The 25,578-nt window shown below is 45.7% G+C and overlaps 1 long non-coding RNA gene across 1 annotated transcript in view; it reads left to right on the top strand.

The window, feature by feature from the left end:
• Window positions 1-25,578, top strand: part of LOC143933319 (uncharacterized) — a 115,200-nt gene that overhangs the window by 46,460 nt on the left and 43,162 nt on the right. Inside the window, exon 2 of the long non-coding RNA XR_013263087.1 lies at window positions 14,508-14,629. This is a non-coding gene — a long non-coding RNA (uncharacterized LOC143933319). The remainder of the gene's footprint in view (window positions 1-14,507; window positions 14,630-25,578) is intronic.

The raw sequence follows: 25,578 nt of genomic DNA, 5'->3' as shown, positions 1-25,578 counted from the left end.
CTCCAGCACAGTATACACCTGAAGATACCCCTTATTGCTGGTGTTCTGTAATACAGGCATCTGCAGGAGTTAAAGTGAGTGTTGTGTGCCTCCTGCACAGTATACACCTGAAGCTACCCCTTATTGCCGGTGTTGTTCTGTTTCTGTAACACAGGCAGGCAGCTGCAGTAATTACAGTCGTTGTACTGTGTCATCTGCTCAGTGTGCACCTAAAGCTACCCAATTGCTGGTTTTCCATCTCCCCTGCAGGCCATTACTATGTCTGGAAGGCCAACAAGGAGAGGCAGACAGTCATGAGCTAATAAGAGGGCAAGCAGCTCTCTTGATCGGCAACAGCTCTCTGTCACCAATCTCATAATTGCACTCAGCAGATGACAATTTCTTGGAAAAGTAGCCACACGGATGCATAGCGCTCTCAGAGTTAGGACGTTGAGACAGAAGGGCGCCAAATCCAGTCTCAGAAGCATCAACTTCTAGGATAAAAGGCAACGTAGGATCAGGATGTGCCAACACAGGAGTAGAAACAAAGGCAGCCTTGAGATGACAGCCAGACCCTGTCCCCAACCTGGTAGGAAGGCGCAGGCAGGCGTCTGCGGTCAGCATGGAGTCTGTACCTATCATTAGCATGACGCAAAGCCTCCTGGACTTGTACCCAAGTGGAACGAAGACCACGGAGATGCTCCTCTAATGCAGGAATACTCTGCGGAACAAACGAGTCAGCCAACATGGAAGGTTGGAAACCATAATTCGCCCTTAAATGGAGACAATCAAGAGGCAGAATTCAAGGCACTGTTGTGAGCAAACTCTGCCCAAGGTAATAGGTCAGACCAGTTGTTATGATGGTCAGAAATAAAGCAACGTAGGAATTGCTCCAAGGACGGATTGGCTCGCTCTGCGACCCCATTAGACTGCGGGTGATACGCAGAATAGAACGCAAGCTGGATTCCCAACTGTGCACAAAAGGCTCGCCAGAACCGGGAGATTCTTCCCAGGATGGCCAGCTGCCTTGGGAGAATGGTAAGTCTAGAGCACAGCAGTACGGAGACTCTCAGGGACAAAGCAGCGGTCACAAGGTTTATCAGGAGGAGCATGGACCTGAGAAGCAAGAATTTTGTCACCCAAAGGAGAAGTAAGACTGGTGCGAACCGTAGCCAAGATACGATCAGGAGGAATCATAGGAATCGGAACCGACTCCGACTTGGAAGCGGAGGAAAAATGTTGTGACAAGACATCAGCCCTTACATTCTTAGTACCGGGTAAGAATGAGACAATGTAATTAAAGCTTGACAAGAAAAGAGCCCATCGCGCCCTTCTGGGAGAGAGTCGCTTAGCCTCAGACAAGAATGTAAGATTCTTATGGTCAGTAAGAATAAGAACAGGCACAGTGGTACCTTCAAGGAGATGTCTCCATTCTTTCAGGGCTAAAATGATCGGCAACAGCTCTCTGTCACCAATCTCATAATTGCACTCAGCAGATGACAATTTCTTGGAAAAGTAGCCACACGGATGCATAGCGCTCTCAGAGTTAGGACGTTGAGACAGAAGGGCGCCAAATCCAGTCTCAGAAGCATCAACTTCTAGGATAAAAGGCAACGTAGGATCAGGATGTGCCAACACAGGAGCAGAAACAAAGGCAGCCTTGAGAGTCTCAAAGGCCTTAATGGACTCCGGAGACCAACTCTGTGGGTTACCGTCCTTTCTGGTCATATCAGTCAGGGGCTTGACCAGAGACGAGAAGTTACGAATAAACTTCCGATAGTAGTTGGAAAATCCCAGGAAACGCTGCAGAGGACGTAAACCAATGGGTTGAGGCCACTGTAGGACTGCCGAAAGTTTCTCTGGGTCCATCGAAAAATCAGCAGTGGAAATGAAATAGCCCAGGAATGTAACCTGTTCACGATGAAACTCGCACTTCTCCAGTTTACAATAGAGATTGTTCTCTCTTAGTTTCTAAAGCACACGACAGACATCTGTGTGTTGGCTCTCCAGGGACTTGGAAAATATGAGGATATCATCAAGATAAACCACCACACAAAACTGCAACAAATCTCGGAGGACATCGTTAATAAATTCCTGGAAAACTGCCGGGGCGTTACAAAGGCCAAAAGGCATCACCAGGTATTCATAATGGCCTGTTCTGGTATTAAACGCAGTTTTCCACTCGTCGCCCTCCTTAATGCGCACGAGATTGTATGCCCCTCTCAAGTCAAGCTTTGTGAAAACCGTTGCTCCCTTGAGGCGGTCAAATAACTCTGTAATCAATGGAATCGGGTAGGCATTCTTAATCGTGACATGATTGAGACCCCTATAATCTATACAAGGTCTCAGTTCACCGCTCTTCTTTTTCACAAAGAAGAAACCAGCACCAGCAGGAGACGAGGATTTGCGGATGAAACCTTGAGAAAGTGCGTCAGCAACATACTCCTCCATAGCCTTATCCTCCAAGACCGAGAAAGGGTAAACCCGACCACGAGGAGGTATGGCACCAGGTTGAAGGTCAATTGCGCAATCATAAGGGCGGTGTGGATCCAAACTACCGGATTGACCTTTATCAAAGACATCGCCAAAATCACGGTACTACTCCGGCAGGAAGGGGAGTGAAGTGGTGCACAGGACCTTGGATACCTTCAGGAAGCATGTCTAACTACTGTGGTGACCAGGAGAGAACCTCAGCACGGAGCCAATCAAAAAAGAGGGGTTGTGCCTCTGTAACCAAGGATAACCAATAACCAGTGGAAATCTGGGTGAGGAAATAACTTGGAATTGGATTATCTCATGGTGAAGAGCCCCTACGGCCATGGACAACGGAACCGTTTCATGAGTCACATGGGCAGGCTGTAAATGTTTCCCATTCAAGAGCCTCAATGGAAAATGGAGTGTCACACAGCTGCAGCGGAATCGAGTGCTGCGAAACAAATGCAGCATCAATGAACAGGCCTGCAGCCCCAGAGTCGATTGGAGCCTGTATCTCGATGGATGACTCAGCCCAAGAAAGGGTGACCAAAACCAGGGGCTTATCCTTCTGGATAACTGGGGCTGAAACAATGCTACCTAAGGTCTGACCATGACAGGACCTCAAGGTTCAGTTGTTCCCTGGACGGGTAGGACAAGACTTCAAAAAGTGACCTGCCTGGCCACAGTAAAGGCACAATCTCTCCCTCCTCCTAAAGGCTCTCTCATCCGCAGAGAGATGCGTGAAGCCCAGGTGCATGTGTTCATCTTCACTGACCAACTCGGTACCAGGAGGCATGGGAGGTGAGGGAGACATGGGTGGGACTACAAAGCTTGGAGGCAAACGTACAGGAGGCTTCCGCAAGCTATCCTTGAGAGAGTCTTTCTCTGAGTCTGGAGTCAATGAGGATGGCAAACGAAATCAAGCTCTCCAGCTCAGTGGGTATATCTCGGGTTGCGATCTCATCCTTGATAGAATCCGAGAGACCATGAGAAAAAGCAGCCACGAGGGTCTCATTGTTCCAAGCAACCTCTGCTGCCAGAGTACGGAATTCAATGACGTAGTCGGCAACAGTTCTCGTACTCTGTTTGATGGACATGAGGCACTTGGCAGCAGAAGCGGAGTGTGCAGGAACGTCAAAAACCCTTTTAAAGGAGGCCACAAACTGAGGGTAACTCAAGACAACAGGTTTTTGCATCTCCCATAGAGGGTTAGCCTAGGCCAAGGCTCTCTCAGAAAGCAAAGATATCACAAAACCTACTTTGCTTCTGTCTGTGCGAAACACCTGGGGCAGCATCTCCAAGTATATCTCAACCTGATTGAGAAACCCTCTCAATTGAACTGGATCGCCCCCAAATCGCTGGGGATGCAGAGCAGAACCAGACATACTTCTTAGAGGTAATACTCGAGGCGGGTGCCTGCACAGAGACTGGCGCAGCAGCAGGGACGGCCTGCGACTCAGGTTGTACCGGTGTAGCAACCGTGGGGGATTCCAGGTGAGCCATGCGATTCAGGAGCGTTTGTAACACCAAGGCAAACTGATCCATGCGGTGATCTTGCTCTTCCAATCTGGAAAAAATATTGCCAACAAGTGGATTGACTGTATCTTCTGAATTCATGGCCTTCACGTACTGTCAGGAACCATGAAACAGACTGAGACAGAAGTATAATCAAATCACACTTGTTTATTAATAATAAAAATAAAAAGGTAAATAGAAAAAAGCGTAGTCAAGCATAGCCAGAGTCCAGTAGCCAGATCGGCTAGTCAGCCAGTCCAAAGTTCATAAACCAGATCGGGTAATCAGCCAGTCCAGAAGTCAGGGATCCAAGGAGAGCAACTGCAAGCAGGATAAGAAGCCAGGAGGGATGTCAAAAAGCCAGTCTTGAAACAAACAGCAGGAGATGGTTCCTTGTGATGTGACCAGGTAAAGATGTGAAGGCAATGGAGAAATGAGCTGGAAGGCTTTAAATAGGCAGGTCAGATGAGCATCATCGAGAACAGCTGGTAACTGTGGAGAGAGAAGAGAGCTGGCAATTAGCCGACAGCTGAGCGGCCAGCCCAGAGGAGGAAGGGCTAAGCCAGCCCTGACACACTCCAACTAGAGTATCTGGGAGAGGTTGCAGTGTCATAGAACCAGCACCAGTGCCTAAGGCCCAATTTTTCAGCCCCTGTTTAACAGGGGCATGTAATTAGAATTTTTGATGCAATGCTTTGCAGCAGGGCTCATTCCTGCACTCCAACTGGAATTATACAGGAGTGATAACCCTTCCCTATGTTTTCCAAAAAGCTTAAAAATAGATTTTTTGACCGCAGCTACACTTTAAAAATGTACCAGTTGAAAATTACAAACAGATTCTACTTAACACAACAAACCTACACAGTCCTTGTCTTGTTTGCACGGCCTGTATACTGCTGTTCTGAGTATATAGGGCCTGGGGGCCCCACAAATTTCCTTTTTTTAATTTGGTTACAGGATTCCCCTTAATATCCATACAAGACCCAAAGGGGCTGGTAATGGGCAAGGGGGGCTACCCATGCCATTTTTTTTCTCAATGATTTTCATCCGTATTGCCGGAACCAGACATTACATTAAAACCGCAAGCAGTTTTAAATGACTTTTTTTCCATTAAATATCATTTTGTGGAGGGACTGTTCTAAACATGGGAAACACGTGCCACTTCACAGGCATATTATAGATGCCCCCCAGGCACGATATTTAAAGGAATATTTCACTTTTTTTTTTACTTTAATCATCATTAAAATCAGTGCTCCCAAAAAAACAGCCATTTAAAAAAAAAAATTGGCATTGACCCATGTCCCTCTAGTGCTCTAGTAGAGAAAAGACGTTGGAAGTGGCAGTAGAGGAGCCCCTTCTCTTTTTTCCGGGTGTGATCTATGGTCCATGGCTGAGTACCTAGAGGGGATTGCCTGGGGTATCTATACCAGCTGAGAACATACACTTTAACCATTGGAACGTATTGCTGTTTAACTGACAGCAGTGAGGTAAGGTACCCACTGCACTCAGTGTGCGAGCACCTGTCTTGAGGATTTGGGAGATCACCGGTGGAATTATCCCGTGTTTGTTCACAGAACTAGTCTATTACACAGCACAGTGTGGACTCACTTATTTGTATGACCTGATATGGATTGCCATTTTTTCTATAAATAGAGACACTTTAAGAATTTTTTTTGGATTGTGTTTTTATATCTATTTTTACTTTTTTTGTCTATTTATTTATTGAATTTTACTCTTATATTATATTTTTTTACGTATATATTTTTTAATATTTGTTTCACTTGGATGCACTTTATGGATTGAGACACATTTTGGATCGTACACTTTCTGTATTGTTATCATTACTATTTGTGACTTTGCTACCTATTGTTTCACTTGCACTTTACTAGGAATATGTGTACTACTTGAATATTTATACTGGTCACTTTATAAATGATTTTATGTATATAAGGGATTGATATAGTTTAAATCAATTGATCTGTAATAATCGCATAGGTGTGATTTAGATCTTTTATGCGATTATTTATTCACCATTATTGAATTTAATTTAGTTTTTGTGTGGAGCGCAACACCATTTTTGTATCACTATCATAATTTGAGGGGAGGGTTTGCACCTCTGTCGGTGTTTTCCTGCAACCATATTAGCTCTTTTGTTTAACCATTGTAGCGCTAGGATAACCAATAATTACCAGTGTAAATTTGCTGTTCCCTCAAAATAACTCAACAAACAGTCAATGTCTAAACCGCTGGCAACCAAAGTGAGTACACCCCTAAGTGAAAATGTCCAAATTGGGCCCATTTAGCCATTTTCCCTCCCTGGTGTCATGTGACTCATTAGTGTTACAAGGTCTCAGGTGTGAATGGGGAGCAGGTGTGTTAAATTTGGTGTTATCGCTCTCACTCTCATACTGGTCACTGGATATTCAACATGGCACCTCATGGCAAAGAACTCTCTGAGGATCTGAAAAAAGGAATTGTTGCTCTACATAAATATGGCCTAGGCTGTAAGAAGATTGCCAAGACCCTGAAACTGAGCTGCAGTATGGTGGCCAAGACCATACAGTGGTTTAACAGGACAGGTTTCTCTCAGAACAGGCCTTGCCATAGTCAACCAAAGAAGTGCACGTGCTCAGCGTCATATTCAGAGGTTGTTTTTGGAAAATAGACGTATGAGTGCTGTCAGCATTGCTGCAGAGGTTGAAGGAGTGGGGGTCAGCCTATCAGTGCTCAAGACCGTACGCCGCACACTGCATCAACTTGGTCTGCATGTCTGTCGTCCCAGAAGGAAGCCTTTTTAAAAGATGATTCACAAAAAAGCCTACAATCAGTTTGCTGAAGACAAGCAGACTAAGGCCATGGATTACTGGAACCATGTCCTGTGGTCCGATGAGACCAAGATAAACATATTTGGTTCAGATGGTGTCACATGGTGTGGTGGCAACCAGGTGAGAAGTACAAAGACAAGCAGTGTATGATCTCCTCCCTTCAGAGACTGGGCCGCAAGGCAATATTCCAACATGATAACGACCCCAAACACACCTCCATTGCCTTGCTAAAGAACCTGAGGGTAAAGGTGATGGACTGGCCAAGTATGTCTCCAGACCTAAACCCTATTGAGCATCTGTGGGGCATCCTCAAAGGGAAGGTGGAGGAGCGCAAAGTCTCAAACATCCACCAGCTCCGTGATGTCATCATGGAGGAGTGGAAGAGGACTCCGGGGGCAACCTGGGAAGCGCTGATGAACTCCATGCCCAAGGATGTTAAGGCAGTACTGAAAAATAATGGTGGCCACACAAAATATTGACACTTTGGGCCCAATTTGGACATTTTCACTTAGAGTTTTACTCACTTTTGTTGCCAGCGGTTTAGACATTAATGGCTGTGTTGCGTTATTTTGAGGGGACAGCAAATTTACTCTGTTATGCAAGCTGTACACTCACTACTTTACATTGTAGCAAAGTGTAATTTCTTTAGTGTTGTCACATGAAAGGATATAATAAAATATTTACAAAAATGTGACAGGTGTTCTCACTTTTGTGAGATACTGTATATACTTTGCAAGGTTAACTCAGGTTGATAAAACAGGCATCTCCAGGTGAGAGACCCCAGGGATCCTTGAAACCTCCACAGTGCATTAGATGATTATTGACTACCAAAGTTGCCAACATTTCAAAAACATTCCATGGGCACCATTTTTGATGTGGTCCCAGAAAGTCATTGTAGGTGGAAAATTACTTTAAGGGCAGCACAATTTAAAATGGGGAGTGGTCCTACAAGAGGCATATCATTAACCTGTTGAACAATTCAGTTTTAAACTATTGTATGGACAGAACGATTTATCATAATAAGGATAGAAATATAGCTAAGAATGTATTGTTCAACAATAACAATTATGGATGTATTTGTTTACCTAGCTACAATTTTAAACTGGTCATACGTGGCTCCTGCTGATTCCGCTGAAATTTGACCCTTTTCAACAAAAGCCAGCTTCAAAATCAAGCTGGGTGGAAAATTATGGGTCAACAGTGGCTGCATCCAGTCAGATGTATTATGCAATCGGATGTGTCATCAAATCAGATGCGCTCCCTGTTTGGGTATTCAGACAGCTGTGGCAGTAGCCGTCAAAGGAGACTCTTCCTTCCACACTGGTTAGTGTGGATAAGGGAATTGAGCGATTTCTTTCATTTGGAGCTGAACAAGAGACATTTACACAATCTATTTAAAGTGCAGCAACCCAACAGTTCTTGCAGAGAATACAGTAATAAACACCAATTACACTGTAAACACATTTGACATGAAATATTTAGAAAACATCATCTGACACTGAGCTTTCTGCTGAGTACTGCAACACCTGTTGTGATTGTTGTAGGTTTTTCTAGGTAGAAAAAATCTTATGTAATAAAACTGGTTAGGAGACAATATGCTGTGGCAAATTGTGAATCACTGAAAAACTGGAAATCTTTTGCATGTATGTAAATAGGGATTCTACACTAATCACCAAGTGTAACAGGATTTCTACACTGACCACCAATGTAAGAGGGGAGTTTACACTGACCACCAATGTAAGAGGGGAGTTTACACTGACCACCAATGTAAGAGGGGAGTTTACACTGACCACCAATGTAAGAGGGGAGTTTACACTGACCACCAATGTAAGAGGGGAGTTTACACTGACCACCAATGTAAGAGGGGAGTTTACACTGACCACCAATGTAAGAGGGGAGTTTACACTGACCACCAATGTAAGAAGGAATTTACACTGACCACCAATATAAGAGGGGATTTACACTGACCACCAATGTAAGGGGAGTTTACATTGACCACCAATGTAACAGGGGATTGCTACACTGACTGCGCTTGAGGAGATTGTAGCAGTATTAGTGCACTTGCAACAAGAACAATGGAGTTACTGTCTGTGATACTTTTTATTGGCACTAAGATCCATATTTTCAGGACAAGCTTTCGGATGTAAGGTCCAAGCAGTACTAATACACAACATTTTAGCAGGATGTTAAAGCATTTGTTACCCCAAAACTTCATATTCCTTATATGTGCCTGCTGTACCATGTACTTGTATGAGATAGCATCCTGTTCTCTTTGTATTGCTCCCTTTCTGTGAAATCCCTGGTGTTTCTGCCAACCCTTTCCTATTAAAAACTGACCACACTAAGCAGGAGAGCACAGTGAAGTCAGTTCTCTAGCTATGATGGAAACCCAGCCTGCTCTCCTCCAATGATTAGACTTGTCCTGACAGCGCCCACTGCACAGCCATTCACTGGGAAGCTCATTGTGCTGCTGCTTCTTCTCCCCCCAGCTCTTATGCAGCTAATTTATAAAAAAAAAGGTATTTATAATTTTTTTATATCTATACAAAAATGTTTTGCATTTCATATCTATTTTAAACTCAATGGGTTGTTTTAAACCCATCCCTTTTCACTCCCCTTCCCTTTTGTAGTATTAATGAAAGTTCCCCTCCCCCGGGTCTCTTGCACTCTATAAAGAGTTAGGCAAATCCCCCTCCTTTTTTTCCCTTCTCTCTGGTTTGACAAAGGAGCAGATTTGCTCCAAAACATGTTATCAACCCCTGTGTTGCGTTTGTTAAAATATGATTTTTTTAAATTAATCAGACATAACATTACACAATGTGTAGTGGTTGGTCATAGAGATACTGACAGGTTTTTGGCTTGAGTAGATTTCTCAAACACATGTTATTTCATACAATGGGTACATCGATATTCAAATTGACAGTTTCAAGACAGCTATTGTCTCTATAGCTACAGTAAAAAAGTAAGAGAGGGTCTCTCAAACTGAAAGAATGACTGTTAGATTACTGGCAGGTTTGAGTAGACAATGGGTCGATATCATTGTTGTATTCAACTGACAGTCCATTGTTTCTACAGCTACAGTAGACAGGTATGTTTTCTGTTGTTTGGTAATTATGGTAAACAGCCTGACACATAAAAGGGGGGTTCAGGCATAAGCTAGGACACACACATCATGATCATCATGCTGTAACATCAGAACACACATCATGCTTTGTAGATCAGTAGCCACTCATGATAGATGAACAAGTGCCTTACCTCTAGAAGAAACATTGCCAATGGAGATCACGAACATATAGTATCATAAGATAAGTAACCTTTAAATATATTTGTAGTTCTAGACCATAGGCTGTTCATTTGCTAGGCATTTTGCTTATTATAGATATCTGACAGTCTTGTATTGTATTCCTAAGATTGTAATAGTTTTGTATGTACAGCATCTTTGTATAGTATAAGCACATTTACACACTGCAGAAGTCTCAGCTTCTTTGTTATACCACAGAGTAACCTTGCTAGATAGACAAAAGCAAAACAATTGGGGGCTCGTCCGGGATCTGTGCTATAGTTCAATTGAAGCAGAACTGTTTTTTCTGTAGCGTGTTGTGTAGCTTGTGCTAGGTAAAATGCTGCGTAAGCTGTTTAGGAAAAGCAAGGCTGCAGAGGGTTCTGGTGACCAGAAGGAAGTGTGCAGCTTACCTATCTGGGCCCGAAACAATGAGTGGGAGCCTCTTGCTAAAGAATTTGTGAAGTATGCTTTTACTTTGAACCTGACTTAAGGTGATAAAGTCTCAGATCATTTTGTAGATTTTAGCCTTAAGGGGTTGGATTTAAGTAAAAAAGAGAAGAGGACAGTGTCCACAGTGGGTTGGCACTTCCTGAAAGTTATTTATACCGAATCACATAGAAGGAAGAAGGCAGGGGCAGAAGTTAAGGTATTAAAAGACCAGCTAGCAGTTGCTTCAGAGTGTGTACGTTCAACTGCTAATCGGGCTGATGATTTGCAAGAGCGGTGTGCAGCCTTCATGACCAAATCAATTAATGCCTTAATGAAAAGGAAGGGCCGTAAACCTGTTAGTAAATCCAGGGTACGTGCCATTGTCACATCCCAAAATTGGGATTGTGAGGATGTGCTCTCCTCAAATGATAGTGAGGATGAGGAGATAGTTTAATATTTTGCATGAAGATCTGTTAGTGCAAAAGAAAAAGTATGCCAGACCTCTCATTACTAAGCATAGGAAATGGCAACATGATAGAGAGGATATGGCAGATGGGGAGGTGCATTATCGCAACCCCAGAGATGTTGAATTTGAAGAAGTATGGGAGTTTACACGAACTGAACTCCATGAGCTGGCAAAACAATACAAACAAAGGTCTGGGGAGCCCCTAGTGAGTTGGCTCCTACGCTTATGGGATGAAGGGGCGGACAGTGTTGTTTTGTCAGGTAAGGAAGCTATGGGAGTGTTAACCCATGATCCACAATTGTGTCAGGCAATGCAAAAAGCCAGAGCTGTTAGACCTCATGAGAGATGGAATAGTCCGCGTATACGCTAGTCCTACTGACCTGCAAGATACCTACTCCTGGAGATCAATAGCAGAAGGTATTTCCAGGTTATGTGAGATGGGTTGTATAACCGGATTAAATAAGTTTCCAGAATGGATGGGTCCAGATATGGAAACCTTTACACCTGCTCTGCGCTCTAAGCTGATGAAGTCTGCATCATTTAATCTCAGGCCTCCATTATTGTCCTTGTTGGGAGGCCTGGGATTAAACTGCAAGATTCATGAAGCCACAACCCTTTTAAGCCAGTTGGGGGAGCTAGAGGAGACTAAAATAAAACCTGTCCAGGCAGTAGATAAGGTCAAGGCCAGACAGGAAGAATACAAGCAGAAAAGAACAGAGAAGAAAGGGAATGGGGGTGAAGAGAAAACCAGGCTGGTTCTTTCTAGGAAAGAAATGTGGGTTGACCTATTAAAGGCAGGAGCATCTAAAGATGAGATAGATGGCATTTCTACTGCAGAAATGCTGAAGAGGTGGAAACATTTAGTAGGGAAAACTGTCAGGGTTAGAAAGACTATTCCTAGTGAAGATAACTTCAGCCTAGACTTAGAGGAAACAGAACAGACCACTCATGTTAGCCCAATCCAATTCCCAAAACTGAACATGAACCCAAACCCAAATACCTTTATCCTGGGGAGGAGTTGGAGAGACTCAGAAAAGGGGATTGGGAGGTTCCTTATCCTTTATGAAGGGAAGGTGAATCTCCTATCATAGCAGCGAGGGCCTGTGACAGCAGGAGACCGAAGTCCATATGCACCTGTCACTGTATGGTTGGGGAAGTCATCTTCTATACATGTAATGGCTTTAGTTGATAGCGGAGATGAAGTTACACTTTTGCAAGGCAATCCTTCCCATCCCATGGCTATTTGCAAGGGATCAGGATTTATGACCAATGTTTTGGTGTCAGAGTTACCCGAAAATATTCTTGGGATGGATGTACTTCAAGGTCAATCAATTCAGACTGAAAGAGGTACATTCACATTTGGGTATCCTGATAAAGTGTATCTGGTAAGGGCGGTGAAGGCTGTGGTCAGAGGTCATGCAAAATGGACCCCTGTCTACATTCCTCCACCAGAGAAGTGAGGCTAACATGTAACACGCTATACTTATGTTTTTGAACATTTGAGATATCTAATGATTATAGATCTACTTTTTTATAGATGTAAGCACTTTAACTCTGAAGCTCTTGAAGAAGCGTATAAATATGCAAAACATTTGGAGCAAGCCGCTAAGCTGGACATAACCACCCCTCAATTAAGCCACTACTGGATATGGGTAAACCATGGTGGTTTTTACCACCATATACACACTATGATGAATTGAGGGCTACCTATTTTAAATTGAAGATTAGCAGTGACATCAGCATAATTCAGTTTGGGGTCAACAGACGAAAAAATATAGTGAAATATTTATGTATTTGGGATTGTTTTTATCTGAAATCATGTAACCTTTGAATAGATCCTATTTTTTAACTTGCGTTTAGTTGTGCTGCCATTAAAATCACATTCTTTGTCCATTTTTCTGTATACTATTCCAGTAGGGATGAGGAACATCTGTACCTATTAATGTCCGCAGCACCACTATGCTTTGACATTTTCTTTGAACTATGATAGGATAGCTAGCTAGAGTCATTTCGTTTTTTGCAGGCTAAGGTTTACTGAAAAATGTTCTAGTAATAGTCCTAAGAAGTAGTGAGCAGTTTGTGGCACCAAGTTATGGTCTATCAGTTAATGTTTTATTGCAAATAATGCAATGCATGTTTTTTGGGGTTTTTTTTGGTTGGCTATAATTTCACGGGTCAACAGATGTTCCTTTTTGAGTAGGCGTAAACAGAGAAAAATATGGAGGCTTTCTTCATGGGTTTCTTCTTCTGGAGACCTTGGTCATGCAGATACTCTTTAACACTGAAACTAGACATAGATGGAATGAAATTCGACCGGTTCAGCAGGAACCAGCCGAATCTTCAATCTTTGGCTGTTCCCATTCCTGAAACTTTGCTCTAATCGACTTCTTTCAAACTGGCTTGTTGGAAGGTTTTACTTTCAATAAGTGCTGATTAGTGTATTTTGACAGTGGAGTCGTCTCCCCTTTGTCAGAATACAATAACCAAGAAGGAAGGATTTCTCTTTTGACTCCACCTTTGTCAATGTGGTAATCGGTTCAGTTGTTTTTTTTGTTTTGTTTGTTTTTTGATCAGCCCACTTTAAAAAAAACTTCCATGTGTGGCAAGCCTTAGGCCGCGTACACACGGGCGGACTGTTCGCCCAACTTTGTCCGCTGAACAGTGTTTCAGCGGACAGTCCGCTCGTGTGTGGGCTTCAGTGGACAGTTTCAGCGGACAGTCTGACGAACAAAGTTTTTCCGAATTCCCGTAAGACAGTCCGCTGAAACTTGGTTTGAGCGGACAGTCCGCTCGTGTGTAGGCTTGTTCGTCAAACTAAGTTCCGCGCATGCTCAGAAAGGATTTACACGCCGAAGGTTGCATTGCAGTGTATAGGACGTCGTTTTTCTAGTCCCGTCGTACGTGCCGTTCACGTCATCGCGCACGCTTTCAGCGGACTGTTCGTTCATCGTGTGTGGTCAAGTCCGCTCATGCAAATTTTGAGCGGACTGTTTGTCGGATTGTTTGACAAACTAAGTTGGGCGAACAGTCCGCCCGTGTGTACGCGGCCTTAGAGTAACTAAAGATGAATTTGGATCCATGTGTGGCCACTGTGTTTGAACAGAAGTCAATATATTCCCAATCAGTCAGTGCTGTAGGCTGGAGAGATGATCTGTATATTTTGACAGCAAGGAAGTCTTCCTGCTGTCAGAATACAATGATACAGTGGAGAGGATTCCAGCACCCACATTGAGTGTGTGGATGGAGGAATCCAGTCAGGTTTTTTTATTTTTTTATTTAACCCACTAGCTGAATGAAAAAAAACTGACATGTGCATGGCCAGCTATAGAGATTCAGGGGTTAAGTGACCTGGAGATATTGAAGCCAGGTTTAACCATAACAACCATGCAGCAAGCATTTTAGGTTAACAGTAAAAAAAAAAAATGTATATCGTGCCATGGTTTAGATTGTGTATTTTTAACCCAAACCTCAGATTTCATTATCACTGGATTAGTAAGCATAATGGCATTGTAAATTTTCTCTTTTCAATGACTAGTTGATAAGCCATGAAATCTTCCAGCAAGATGGGAAGCCATGATCTCTCAAAGCAAGATGGGAAGCCAGGCACACTGCAAGCAAGATGGAATCCCTTTTCTGCTCCTGCAGCATTAGCAGATGGTGAGTACCTACATAAAACTCATGAAGGATGATAAAATAAATTGTCTAACATGCTATAGAAGCAGTGCCAGAGTTATGAGCTTTAATCATAACTCATTGCTTGGGTTAACCACTGAATTTTGTGGACCCAAAAATATTGCTTGACTGAGTTAGGAATGAAAAAGTATATAGCTCACTCAACTGCCTATCATCATTACCTATCTTTCACGGCGCATTGGGTGACTCTGCTGGCAGCTGGTTAGGATGCAGGACAAGGTGCAGTAGTGTTGGAGGTTGTTCCGCCACCACGCCTCCAAAATGCTACTACTGGTGATTCTGACACACCTCTCTCCTCTACCACCTCCTCTTCTTCCTCCATGGCCTCTTCTTTTGCTTTTTCCTCGGAAACCAGCAATGCTCCGTAGGCGTTTAAGGGGCTACGCAAGTACACAGGCAAAAAGATGCCATGCGGTGCTTACGCTGTTGTGCTTGGGGGACATGAGTCACACTGAGGCAGATATTCTGTCAGCTCTGCAGGAACAGGCTGAGAGGTGGTTGATGCCACGCCAGCTTAAGCCAGGAATGCTGGTTTGCGACAATGGCACCAACCTCCTCTCTGCCCTCCGACAGGGACAATTGACCCATGTGCCCTGTTTGGCTCACATCCTTAACTTGGTGGTGCAGCGGTCCTTGGGCAGGTACCCGGGCTTACAGGATGTCCTGAGGCAGGCCAGGAAAGTCTGTGTGCATTTCCGCCAGTCATGTAATGCCAGTGCTCGGCTGGCTGACCTCCAAAAGGAATCAAACTTGCCCAAGAACCGCCTAACATGTGAAATGCCCACCAGGTCAAACTCAATGTTGGCCATGCTGCAGCGGCTGTACATGCAGCAGAGGACCATCAATGAGTACCTGTGCGACTATGGCACCAGGACAGGGTCAGGGGAGCTTGTTTTTTTTCCCCATGCCAGTGAGCCATGATCAGGGATGCATGCACTGTCCTGTCACCATTTGAGGAGGCCACGAGGATGGTGAGCAGTGACAGTGCATGCATCAGTGACACTGTCCCTCTTGTCCTCCTGTTGGCGCACACGCTGTGTGGAATAATGGACAGAGCACTTGAGGCAGAACAGAGGCAGGAAGAGGAGGACTTCCTTACCTCTCAAGGCCCCCTTTATCCAGTGTTCCTGCTGGCCCGCCGATCACGGAGGAGGAGGAGGATTGTGTCAGGGATCATTACTGGCTGGCAACCCTCCTTGATCCACATTACAAGGGTAAGGTTGTGGACCTTAACTTGTCGTTGCAGAGGGCACAGAGGATGAAACATCTTCGGGAGGCCTGGCAGAAAGGCCTATGCAATGCGTTCCGACTGGGAGATTATAAATTCCTGGTCCTGGACAAAGTGTTGCTGAGGCTGAGGCAGTCACAGAAGGAGTGGTGAAGAAGGTGGCCGTCTGACCATTGCATTCAGACAATTTTTTAGTCTGCAGCCCCAAGGTATGATTGGTTCCAGCAACCATCACTAGCGTTGGATTTACATGGTGCAGGAATACCTAGGGGCAAGATCAGAGTTGGACATCTTTCCCACCTAAAATCCTCTGGGTTACTGGGTCTTGAGGATGGATCACTGGCCAGAGCTTGCACAGTATGCAATTGAGCTACTGGCCTGTCCTGCATCCAGCGTTCTTTTGAAACGCACATTCAGTGCTGCTGGAGGCTTTGTTACCGATCACAGGGTGCACCTGTCCACCGACTCGGTTGATCGACTGACCTTCATAAAAATGAATCTGTCTTGGATCACCCCCAGCTACCAAGCACCTGATGCTGATGTAACCAAATATATATTTTTTTTTAAATGTCAGATACCATCAAGACTGCCTATGCTGATGCTGAGTGACTATCCTCTTCCTCAATGATCATGCTGATAGCTTGTGAGAACATTTTTGGTTCTGGGTGCCGCCACCAGTGGCTAAGGCCCAATTTTTCAACTCATGTTTAACAGGGGCATGTAATTACAATTTATTTTCTTGCATCGGGAGATACAGAGCCATAGTAATTACTATGTGGGTTATATCGGACCGACAGGTGCTGGACACTGGCACGCCCCTAAGGCGTTTACTCCCCTATATAACCCCTCCCATTACTGGGAGTCCTCAGTTTTTTTTCGCCAGTGTCTAACGTGTTGGTCACGAGTAAAGATGTGCTGTGCTGAGCTCCACGGGTAGTAATCCTTGATGAGGGCTAGCCATGGTGACCGGATCCGTTCTGATGTCTTTTCATGGGCTTAAATGAATGGTACCCGGCCTCGTGTCTGAAGAAACGAGCTTTTGCTTGAGAATGCTTCTCTTAGCCCTTGTACACACGGTCGGAGAATCTGTCAGAATGAGTCTTATCGGACCATGTCGTCAGATAATCCGACTGTGTGTGGTATGCATCGGACTGATTCCGTCCGAATCTCCGTCCGACCCAATTTTCCAACATGTTGGAAATATTTCCCGAGCCGGACGGACCTAATCCGATCATGTGTAGAGCATTTTCATCGGACCAAGTGCCACGCATGCTCAGATCAAATTCCTACATCAAAGCTATTGGCTGCTAGCCTGAATGTAGTCCCATCGTAACGAAATTACGTCATCACGTTCTGAAAGATCGGATTTTTCGCCAACTTGGCCCGACCGTGTGTATGCAACAGTTTCGGACACAATCCATCGGACTAAATCCGACAGGCAAAATCCGACGGATTTGGTTGGCAAAATCTCTGACCATGTGTACGTGGGCTTAGAGAGCTGGGCCCTGGGATCCAGTACTTTTTGGTAGTAAGGCCATAGACTTTTTCACTGGCAGGGTGCTGTCACAGGTCCAGGATTGTGGGTAACCCGAGGTTCCCTGGTTCTTGAATGTTTCCTAAAAGATCTTGGAGCTTACCGTGAAGGGCAGAGATTGGGTTTTTATCTCTGATAAAACCCTGTTGTGAGGATAAGGTAAGGGAGATTGTCTCAGGAATTTCTCCTACTGTATGTATAATGTTGTCATGCATATGTGTCTCCACTGGGGGTTGTATTGAGCACTCACCATCCTGATGCTGGAAACAGCAGAAGCCTTTACACTCCTTTCCTCCAGTTGGAACAGACCGTCTGGTAAGAAAGGGGGGTCTGGTCTCTTCCTGTGCCCCCAAATTGGCTTTATTCCCCTTCGGGGGTGAAATGGATATTTTATAGATAGGCAACTCCTATCCTCATATTGATTGGTGGTTCCAAATTAATAATAACTACTGCAGTAGGGAACAGACACAAAAGATACCCTCAGCATCTTTCCAAATAACCGTTCTCCTTTATTATGACGCATTTGAAGGTTTTTATACACATGATTAGGGATGAGCCGAACACCCCCCGGTTCGGTTCGCACTAGAACTTTCGAACGGACCCCAAATTCGTACGAACTTTAGAACCCCATTGAAGTCTATGGGACTCCAACGTTCGAAATTAAAAGTGCTAATTTTAATGGCTAATATGCAACATACAGTCCTAAAAAGGGTTTGGGGACCTGGCTCCTGCCCCAGGGGACATGGGTCAATGCCTAAAATGTTTTTAAAAATGGCCGTTTTGGTGGGAGCACTGATTTTAATGACGATTAAAGTGAAAAAAAGTGAAATATTCCTTTAAATATCGTGCCTGGGGGGTGTCTGTAGTATGCCTGTGAAGTGCCACGTGTTTCTCGTGTTTAGAACAGTAACTGCACAAAATGACATTAAACGGAAATAACATCATTTAAAACTGCTTGCGGTTTTAATGTTATATCTGGTTCCTGCAATATGTTTGAAAATCATTGAGAAAAATGGCATGGGTAGCCCTCCCTGCCCATTACCAGCCCCTTTGGGTCTTGTATGCATATTAAGGGGAACCCCGTACCCATATTAAAAAAAGGAAATGCGTGTGGCCCCCAGGCCCTATATACTCAGAACAGCAGTATACAGGCGGTGCAAACAAGACAGGGACTGTGTAGGTTTGTTGTGTTAAGTTGAATCTGTTTGTAATTTTCAACTGGTACATTTTTAAAGTGTAGCTCCAGTCAAAAAAACTATTTTTAAGCTTTTTGGAAAACATAGGGAAGGGTTATCACCCCTGTATAATTTGTTTTGTCGTACATCTTTTTTCATCTCACTTGCTGTTGTCTCCTTCCGTTTGCAAGTAGGAGATGTTTGTAAGTTGGATGTTTGAAAGTAGGGGCCTGCCCTATATGCTCTGCAGAAATGGCGGAACAAGGTGTTGGTTTTGCCACAACATTGTAAGCCTTCAAAGTGACTCTTGGTGGGCGCTGGAGCGCCCTGCTGTGAACGATTATATCAAGAATTGTAATTACATGCCATTGTTGAACAGTGGTAGAAAAATTGACCTTTGGTGGTTGTGGTGCTGGTGCCACAACACTATAAGTCCTTACAGTTACTCTGGGTGGGCACAGGAACGGGCCCTCCTGTGAAATATTATATCAAAAATTGTAATTGAATGCCCCTGTTAAACAGGGGCAGAAAAAAATGGGCCTTAGGCACTGGTGCTGGTGCCACGACACTGCAACCTCTCCCATATACTCTAGTTTTATTGCAGGAATTAGCCCTGCTGCAAAGCATTGCATCAAAAATTGTAATTAAACGCCCCTGTTAAACAGGGGCAGAAAAATTGGGCTGATGGCATCACCCAGAACCAGAAATCTTCTTCCAACATATCAGCGGAGGAGGAAGAGGATAGACAATCGACATAACAGGACAGTCACTCAGCATCAGCATAGGCAGTCTTGAAGGGATGTGATATTTCAAAAAAAATTATTCGGTTACATCAGCTTCAGGTGCTTGGTAGCTGTGGGTTATCCAAGACTGATTCATCTTGATGAAGGTCAGTCGATCAACTGATTCGGTGAACAGGCGCACCCTGTGATCGGTAACAAAGCCACCAGCAGCACTGAAGGTGCGTTCCGAAAGAACGCTGGATGCAGGACAGGCCAGTAGCTCAATTGCATACTGTGCAAGCTCTGGCCAGTGATCCATCCTCAAGACCCAGTAAGCCAGAGGATTTTCGGTGGGAAAGGTGTCCAAGTCTGACCTTGCCCCTAGGTATTCCTGCACCATGTAAATCAGACGCTGGCGATGGTTGCTGGAACCGATCATACCTTGGGGCTGCGGACTAAAAAATTGTCTGAAAGCATCAGTCAGACGGCCACCTTCTCCACTGCTCCTTCTGACCGATGCCTCAGCAACACGTTCTCCAGGACCAGGAGTTTGTAACCTCCCAGTCTCTGGGAACGCGTTGCACAGACCTTTCTGCAAGGCCTCCCGGAGATGTCTCATCCTCTGCTCCCTCTGTGATGGCAAGATAAGGTCAGCAACCTTACCCTTGTACCGTGGATCAAGGAGAGTGGCCAGCCAGTAATGGTCCCTCTCCTTGATCCAAAGAATACGAGGTTCCTTCCGCAGGCTTTGCAGGATCAGGGAGGCCATGCAGCGTAGGTTAGCTGAGGCATTCGGTCCGGAGTCCTCTGGGTCACTAAGGACAACATGATCCGCAGCTACCTCCTCCCAGCAACGTACAAGTCCACGGGTTTCTTGGGACTGTAAATCATCCCTACAAGACTGCTGCTGCTGCTGAGTGCCAGCCTCCACCTCCATGCTGACACAATCATCCTCCTCCTCCTCTTCCTCCTCCTCATCCTCTTCCTGTGTGATGGGTGGCACAGCAGGAACACTGTCTCGATAAAGGGGGCCTTGAGAGGCAAGGAAGTCCTCCTCTTCCTGCCTCTGTTCTGCCTCAAGTGCTCTGTCCATTATTCCACACAGTGTGTGCGCCAACAGGTGGACAAGAGGTACAGTGTCACTGATGCATGCACTGTCACTGCTCGCCATCCTTGTGGCCTCCTCAAACGGTGACAGTACAGTGCATGCATCCCTGATCATGCCCCACTGGCGTGGTGAGAAAAAACCAAGCTCCCCTGACCCTGTCCTGGTGCCGTAGTCGCACAGGTACTCATTGATGGCCCTCTGCTGCGTGTGCAGCCGCTGCAGCATGGCCAACGCTGAGTTCCACCTGGTGGGCATGTCACATATAAGGCGGTTCTTGGGCAGGTTCAACTCCTTTTGGAGCTCAGCCAGCTGAGCACAGGCATTAAATGATTGGCGGAAATGCACACAGACTTTCCTGGCCTGCTTCAGGACATCCTGTAAACCCGGGTACCTGCCCAAGAACTGCTGCACCACCAGGTTAAGGACGTGAGCTACACAGGGCACATGGGTCAGTTGTCCCTGTCGGAGGGCAGAGAGGAGGTTGGTGCCATTGTCGCAAACCACCATTCCTGGCTTAAGCTGGAGTGGTGTCAACCACCTCTCGGCCTGCCCCTGCAGAGCTGACAAAACATCCTCCCCAGTGTGGCTCCTGTCCCCCAAACAAACCAGCGCAAGCACGACATGGCATAGTTTTGCCTGCGTACATGCATAGCCCCTGGAACGCCTACGGAGCACTGCTGGTTCTGAGGACAGAGCACTGGAAGAGGCCATGGAGGAAGAAGAAGAGGAGGGGGTGGAGGAGAGAGGTGTGTCACAACCAATAGTAGCATTTCGGAGGCGTGGTGGCGGAACAACCTCCAACACTACTGTACCTTGTCCTGCATCCTTCCCAGCTGCCAGAAGAGTGACCCAATGGGCCGTGAAAGACAGGTAACGTCCCTGTCCATGCCTGCTGGACCATGAGTAAGCGGTAATATGCACCTTACCGCTGACTGCCCTGTCCATTGAGGCAAGGACATTGCCTTCCACATGCCGGTAGAGAGCCGGAATCACCTTCCGTGAGAAAAAGTGGCGTTTGGGGACCTGCCACTCACGGAACCGCACATTGTACAAACTCACGGAAGGGGGCCGAGTCTACCAACTGAAAAGGCAGCAATTGAAGTGCTAGCAATTTAGCCAAGCTAGCATTCAACCGCTGGGCATGTGGATGGCTGGGAGTCCCTCGCCGGTCCAGCAGCTGGGGCAGGGACATTTGCCTGCTATAATCAGACGTGGGTGTAATGCGAGCAGAGTGCCCGGAAGCACTTGGCTGTGACACACCTAATTCTACACCTTCATTCCTCTCAGAGCAGGTTTCAGAGAGGACTGAAGGTCTAGTGGGGGGGTTGGAGATGTCAGCTGATGAGGAGCAACGAGAGGTCCGCTTTGTTCTTTAGTGTGGGTGCTTTGAGGTACGCTTGCCAACGAGCTGCATGGCAGGTCAACATATGTCTGGTCAAGCATGTGGTGCCCAAGCGGCTGATGTTTTGGCCATGCGAGATACGCTTGAGACATATGTTGCAAATAGCAGCGGTGCGATCTGATGCACTCATCTCAAAAAAGCCCACACCAAAGAACTTTTAGAATAACGCGCAGAGGCAGCGTCCTGCACAGGCGGAGCTCGGCGGTGTGATTCAGTCGGTGTGCTGCCCCTAAGCTGGCCCCCGGAGGGCATCCTGCCTCGTTGGACATGTGCCTCCTCCTCCTCCTCTCTCCTACCAGGCACCCACGTGGAGTCAGTGCCCTCATCATCCCCTCCCTCTTCATCGCTGTAGCAAACCTGGCAGTATTCTGCAGCTTGTGGAACATGACTGCCAGATTGCTGTCCTTCTTGAGCATCCCCTCTCTCTGCATTCACGCTACTGCCTTCCTCTAGCTGAGTGTCATCATCAGAGCCTACAAAACACTGGGCATCCTCCTGGTGCATGTACCCAACACTGTGCTCAAAGGGTTCAGGAGACTCCTCAGGAGGACGTGGTGGGTCTAGGGAAGGAGTCACTGATGATGACATTGAGACGAGGGAAGACGATGCGTTGGCAGCTGCTTTGCTAGTACCCTGAGACTGGGTGAGAGCGGATGAGGAGGATGAAGAGGGCTTGGTCATCCACTCTACCAAGTCGTTGGCATGTTGCGGCTCAACATGTCCAGCTGCCGAAAAGAAGGACAAGCGTGTCCCATGGCCACGTGCTGATGACGATGCACCGTGTCCACGACCAGCACTGTTGTCTCTAGACACAGAGCCTGCTTGCCCTCTTTTATCGGCTCACGCCTGTCTGCCTCTCCTTGCTGGCTGTCAGGGAAATAGGCGCAACCTCGCGAGGTACGTTCGTGTTAACGCGCGTCAGCGCACACGGAGGCGCAATGTGTTTCCAAGACGAACGCCCGACGTTACGTCTGATCGAGCGCGAGTACGAGGTGGTGATACGAACGCATAACGTTACACGTCGTAGGCGTACGAACGCTATGGCGCGCACACGACGTGACCTAGGCACCTTGCCTATTTAAACGTTCACCTGACAGTGCCACATCGCTGGATTATCGTCAGCTTCTCCTGTGTACCTGTGTCCGTGATTCCTGCTGTCTGATCTCCTGTGTACCGACCCGGCTTGTTTGACCTGCTCCTGTTGTTCTCCTGGCTCTTACCACTGGCTTGTACCCGACGTCCCTTGTCTGCTCCCTGCACCCGATCTCGGCTTGGCTTAGACTCCTGCTCTCCGGTCTTCAGCTCAGGACCCGTTGCTCCGATCTCAGGACTGATCTTCTGTGTTTGACCCTCGGCTTGGCCTTGACCCTTCTATTGGACTTCTGTTATCTCTCTCCTGGACTTCCTAGCACAGTTGACTCCGGAGACTTGTTTACTCAGCTCTTATCATCTGCTGCTGCTACCAGGCAACCTGTGCTACTGTGGGCACCGCATCCCTGTGTCATCTTCAGGGTTGTGCTGCACTCGGCCACAAGGGGAGCCCTCTCAGCATCTCGGCCTCCCCCTAGATCGTGACACTGGCCTTCCAGACATGGTAATGGCCTGAAGGGAGTTGGGTAAAACAGCAATTGGGTAGTGTATATTGTGCTGGAGGCACACAACACCCACTAACTCCTGCAGATGCCTTTATTATAGAACACCAGCAATAAAGGGTAAATACAGATGTATACTGTGCTGTGCTGGAGGCACACACAACTTCCAATAACTCCTGCAGATGGCTCAAATAGAGAAGAGCTATGTAGGTGGATATAGCGATGTGTACTGGGTACAGAGCACGCAGACAGCACGCACAAGCTCCTAACACTGATTGCAAGCTCAATTATAAAAGATAGATATATCGCTAGCTATATAGGTGAGGTGAATATAGCGGTGTATACTGCGGTCAGGGCACGCAGACAACAACCACTACAGAAGAGCAAGATCGAAAAATCGGCCGATAACAATCGGTGTATACTGTGTTGAAGGTACACAGAACACCCACTAACTGCTTCAGACGCCAACACACTACACAAGGCCGCCGCGCTGGCGGCCTTATATAGTGTGGGGCGTGTACTACACAGCCTGAGCTATGATTAGCCACAGGCATCCTGCCTGTGGCCAATCATGGCTCTCCTCGCTGCCCGCGCTGTGATTGGCCAAGCATGCGGGGTCACAGTGCATGCTTGGCCAATCATGAGCCAGCAATGCACTGCGCCATTGCAGTGCATTGTGGGCCGTGAGCGCCACACGAATTTGGCGCGAACGGCCCATAATGTTCAGAATTCGCCGAACGGGCGAACAGCCGATGTTCGAGTCGAACGTATGTTCGACTCGAACACGAAGCTCATCCCTACACATCATTATGAAGGTATCACATTAATATTACAATTGTACATTTATGGTAACACGCCCCTAATTCTAATCAGAACTCGAAAGAATGCAAAACATGTACTAAAAACATTAATAGTGCCGTGTGCACAGTGAGGGCATTGTGCAATACATATAAAATAGAATACAATTCTATACAGAACCTACAAATTTCCATTACAGTCTCCTCTCTTTTGATCAATATTTTGATCACTAACCATACCTGTTATCACCTTTAACCTGGAACCTCCACACACTTAGGTGGAGGTAGTCCTGGCCAAAGAGGCAAAAACTCCATTGTGGAGAAAATAATAGTTGAGCAGCTTTTTTCATTACAAAATGACTTTTCATTGTGAAAAACAAAGACATATTTACAGAGTACTGGCTGTGTACACTCCTGTGGCCAGAATGGCCTTCTAGCTTAATTGTTGGTATGCTGACTTATTAGCATATGTAAACACAGACAATTCTACATAAAATGGAAGACGTACAAAAGACAAATATGACTTCAACATCAACTTTCAAATATATATATCCCTTACAATTAAAGTAATTGAATCAAAAAGTGCCCTAGACTGTGATCGCAAGAGGGAAACAAATCAAACACAGAGATTTCTTTAATTTAGTCATTTTTGCAGTGTCTGGTGTGGATCCAGGTGACTTTTCCTTCAAGTTTTGCAAAACTGTACATGAAATAAATGCTGTATTGAGTCTCCAAACATTTCCTTATATATAAATGTCTCTTAACAATCCACAAGTCACCTGGCTTTAGTTTTAGATCCTTCCAAACTTTTAGGATCTGGAATTGGGGAGAAAACACATAAATGAGTTTTTCAAAAACCTTAAAAGATCAGCAACATTCTCTGTGAGATCTGAATGGAAGACTTCAGCTGCTGAGACAAAATATAAGCAAGTGAGTAACACACTCCCAAACCAATTCCCATAGGGAGAGAGTCCAACATCCACTTAGGGGCTTGATAAAATATAATAAAACATTCAGGCAAAAGTTTTCTAGTTTCTTACTCTACTTTGTCCGCTACATTGTAGACAGTAGGGAGTGTAAAAATAAAACCTCAAAACTTCTAGTAAGGACTCTCCTATAAAATTGATTTCCTCTGTTAGCCCTTGTACACACGGTCGGACATTCCAATGGACAATGTCCGATAGGACCGTGTTGTCGGATAATCCAACAGTGTGTGGTCTCCATCGGACTGTTTCTGTCGGAGTATTCGACGGACCAATTTTCCAACTTGTCTATAAAATTTTCCGACAACATGCTCCGATCGGACATAGTCCGATCATGTGTAGCCTACTCCGACGGACAAAGTGCCACGCATG

Source organism: Lithobates pipiens, unplaced genomic scaffold, assembly GCF_037356315.1.
Source record: "Lithobates pipiens isolate NorthernLeopardFrog02 unplaced genomic scaffold, aLitPip1_a1.2 Scaffold_10, whole genome shotgun sequence".
NCBI lineage: Eukaryota > Metazoa > Chordata > Amphibia > Anura > Ranidae > Lithobates > Lithobates pipiens.
This window is presented reverse-complemented; position numbering and strand designations above follow the sequence as displayed.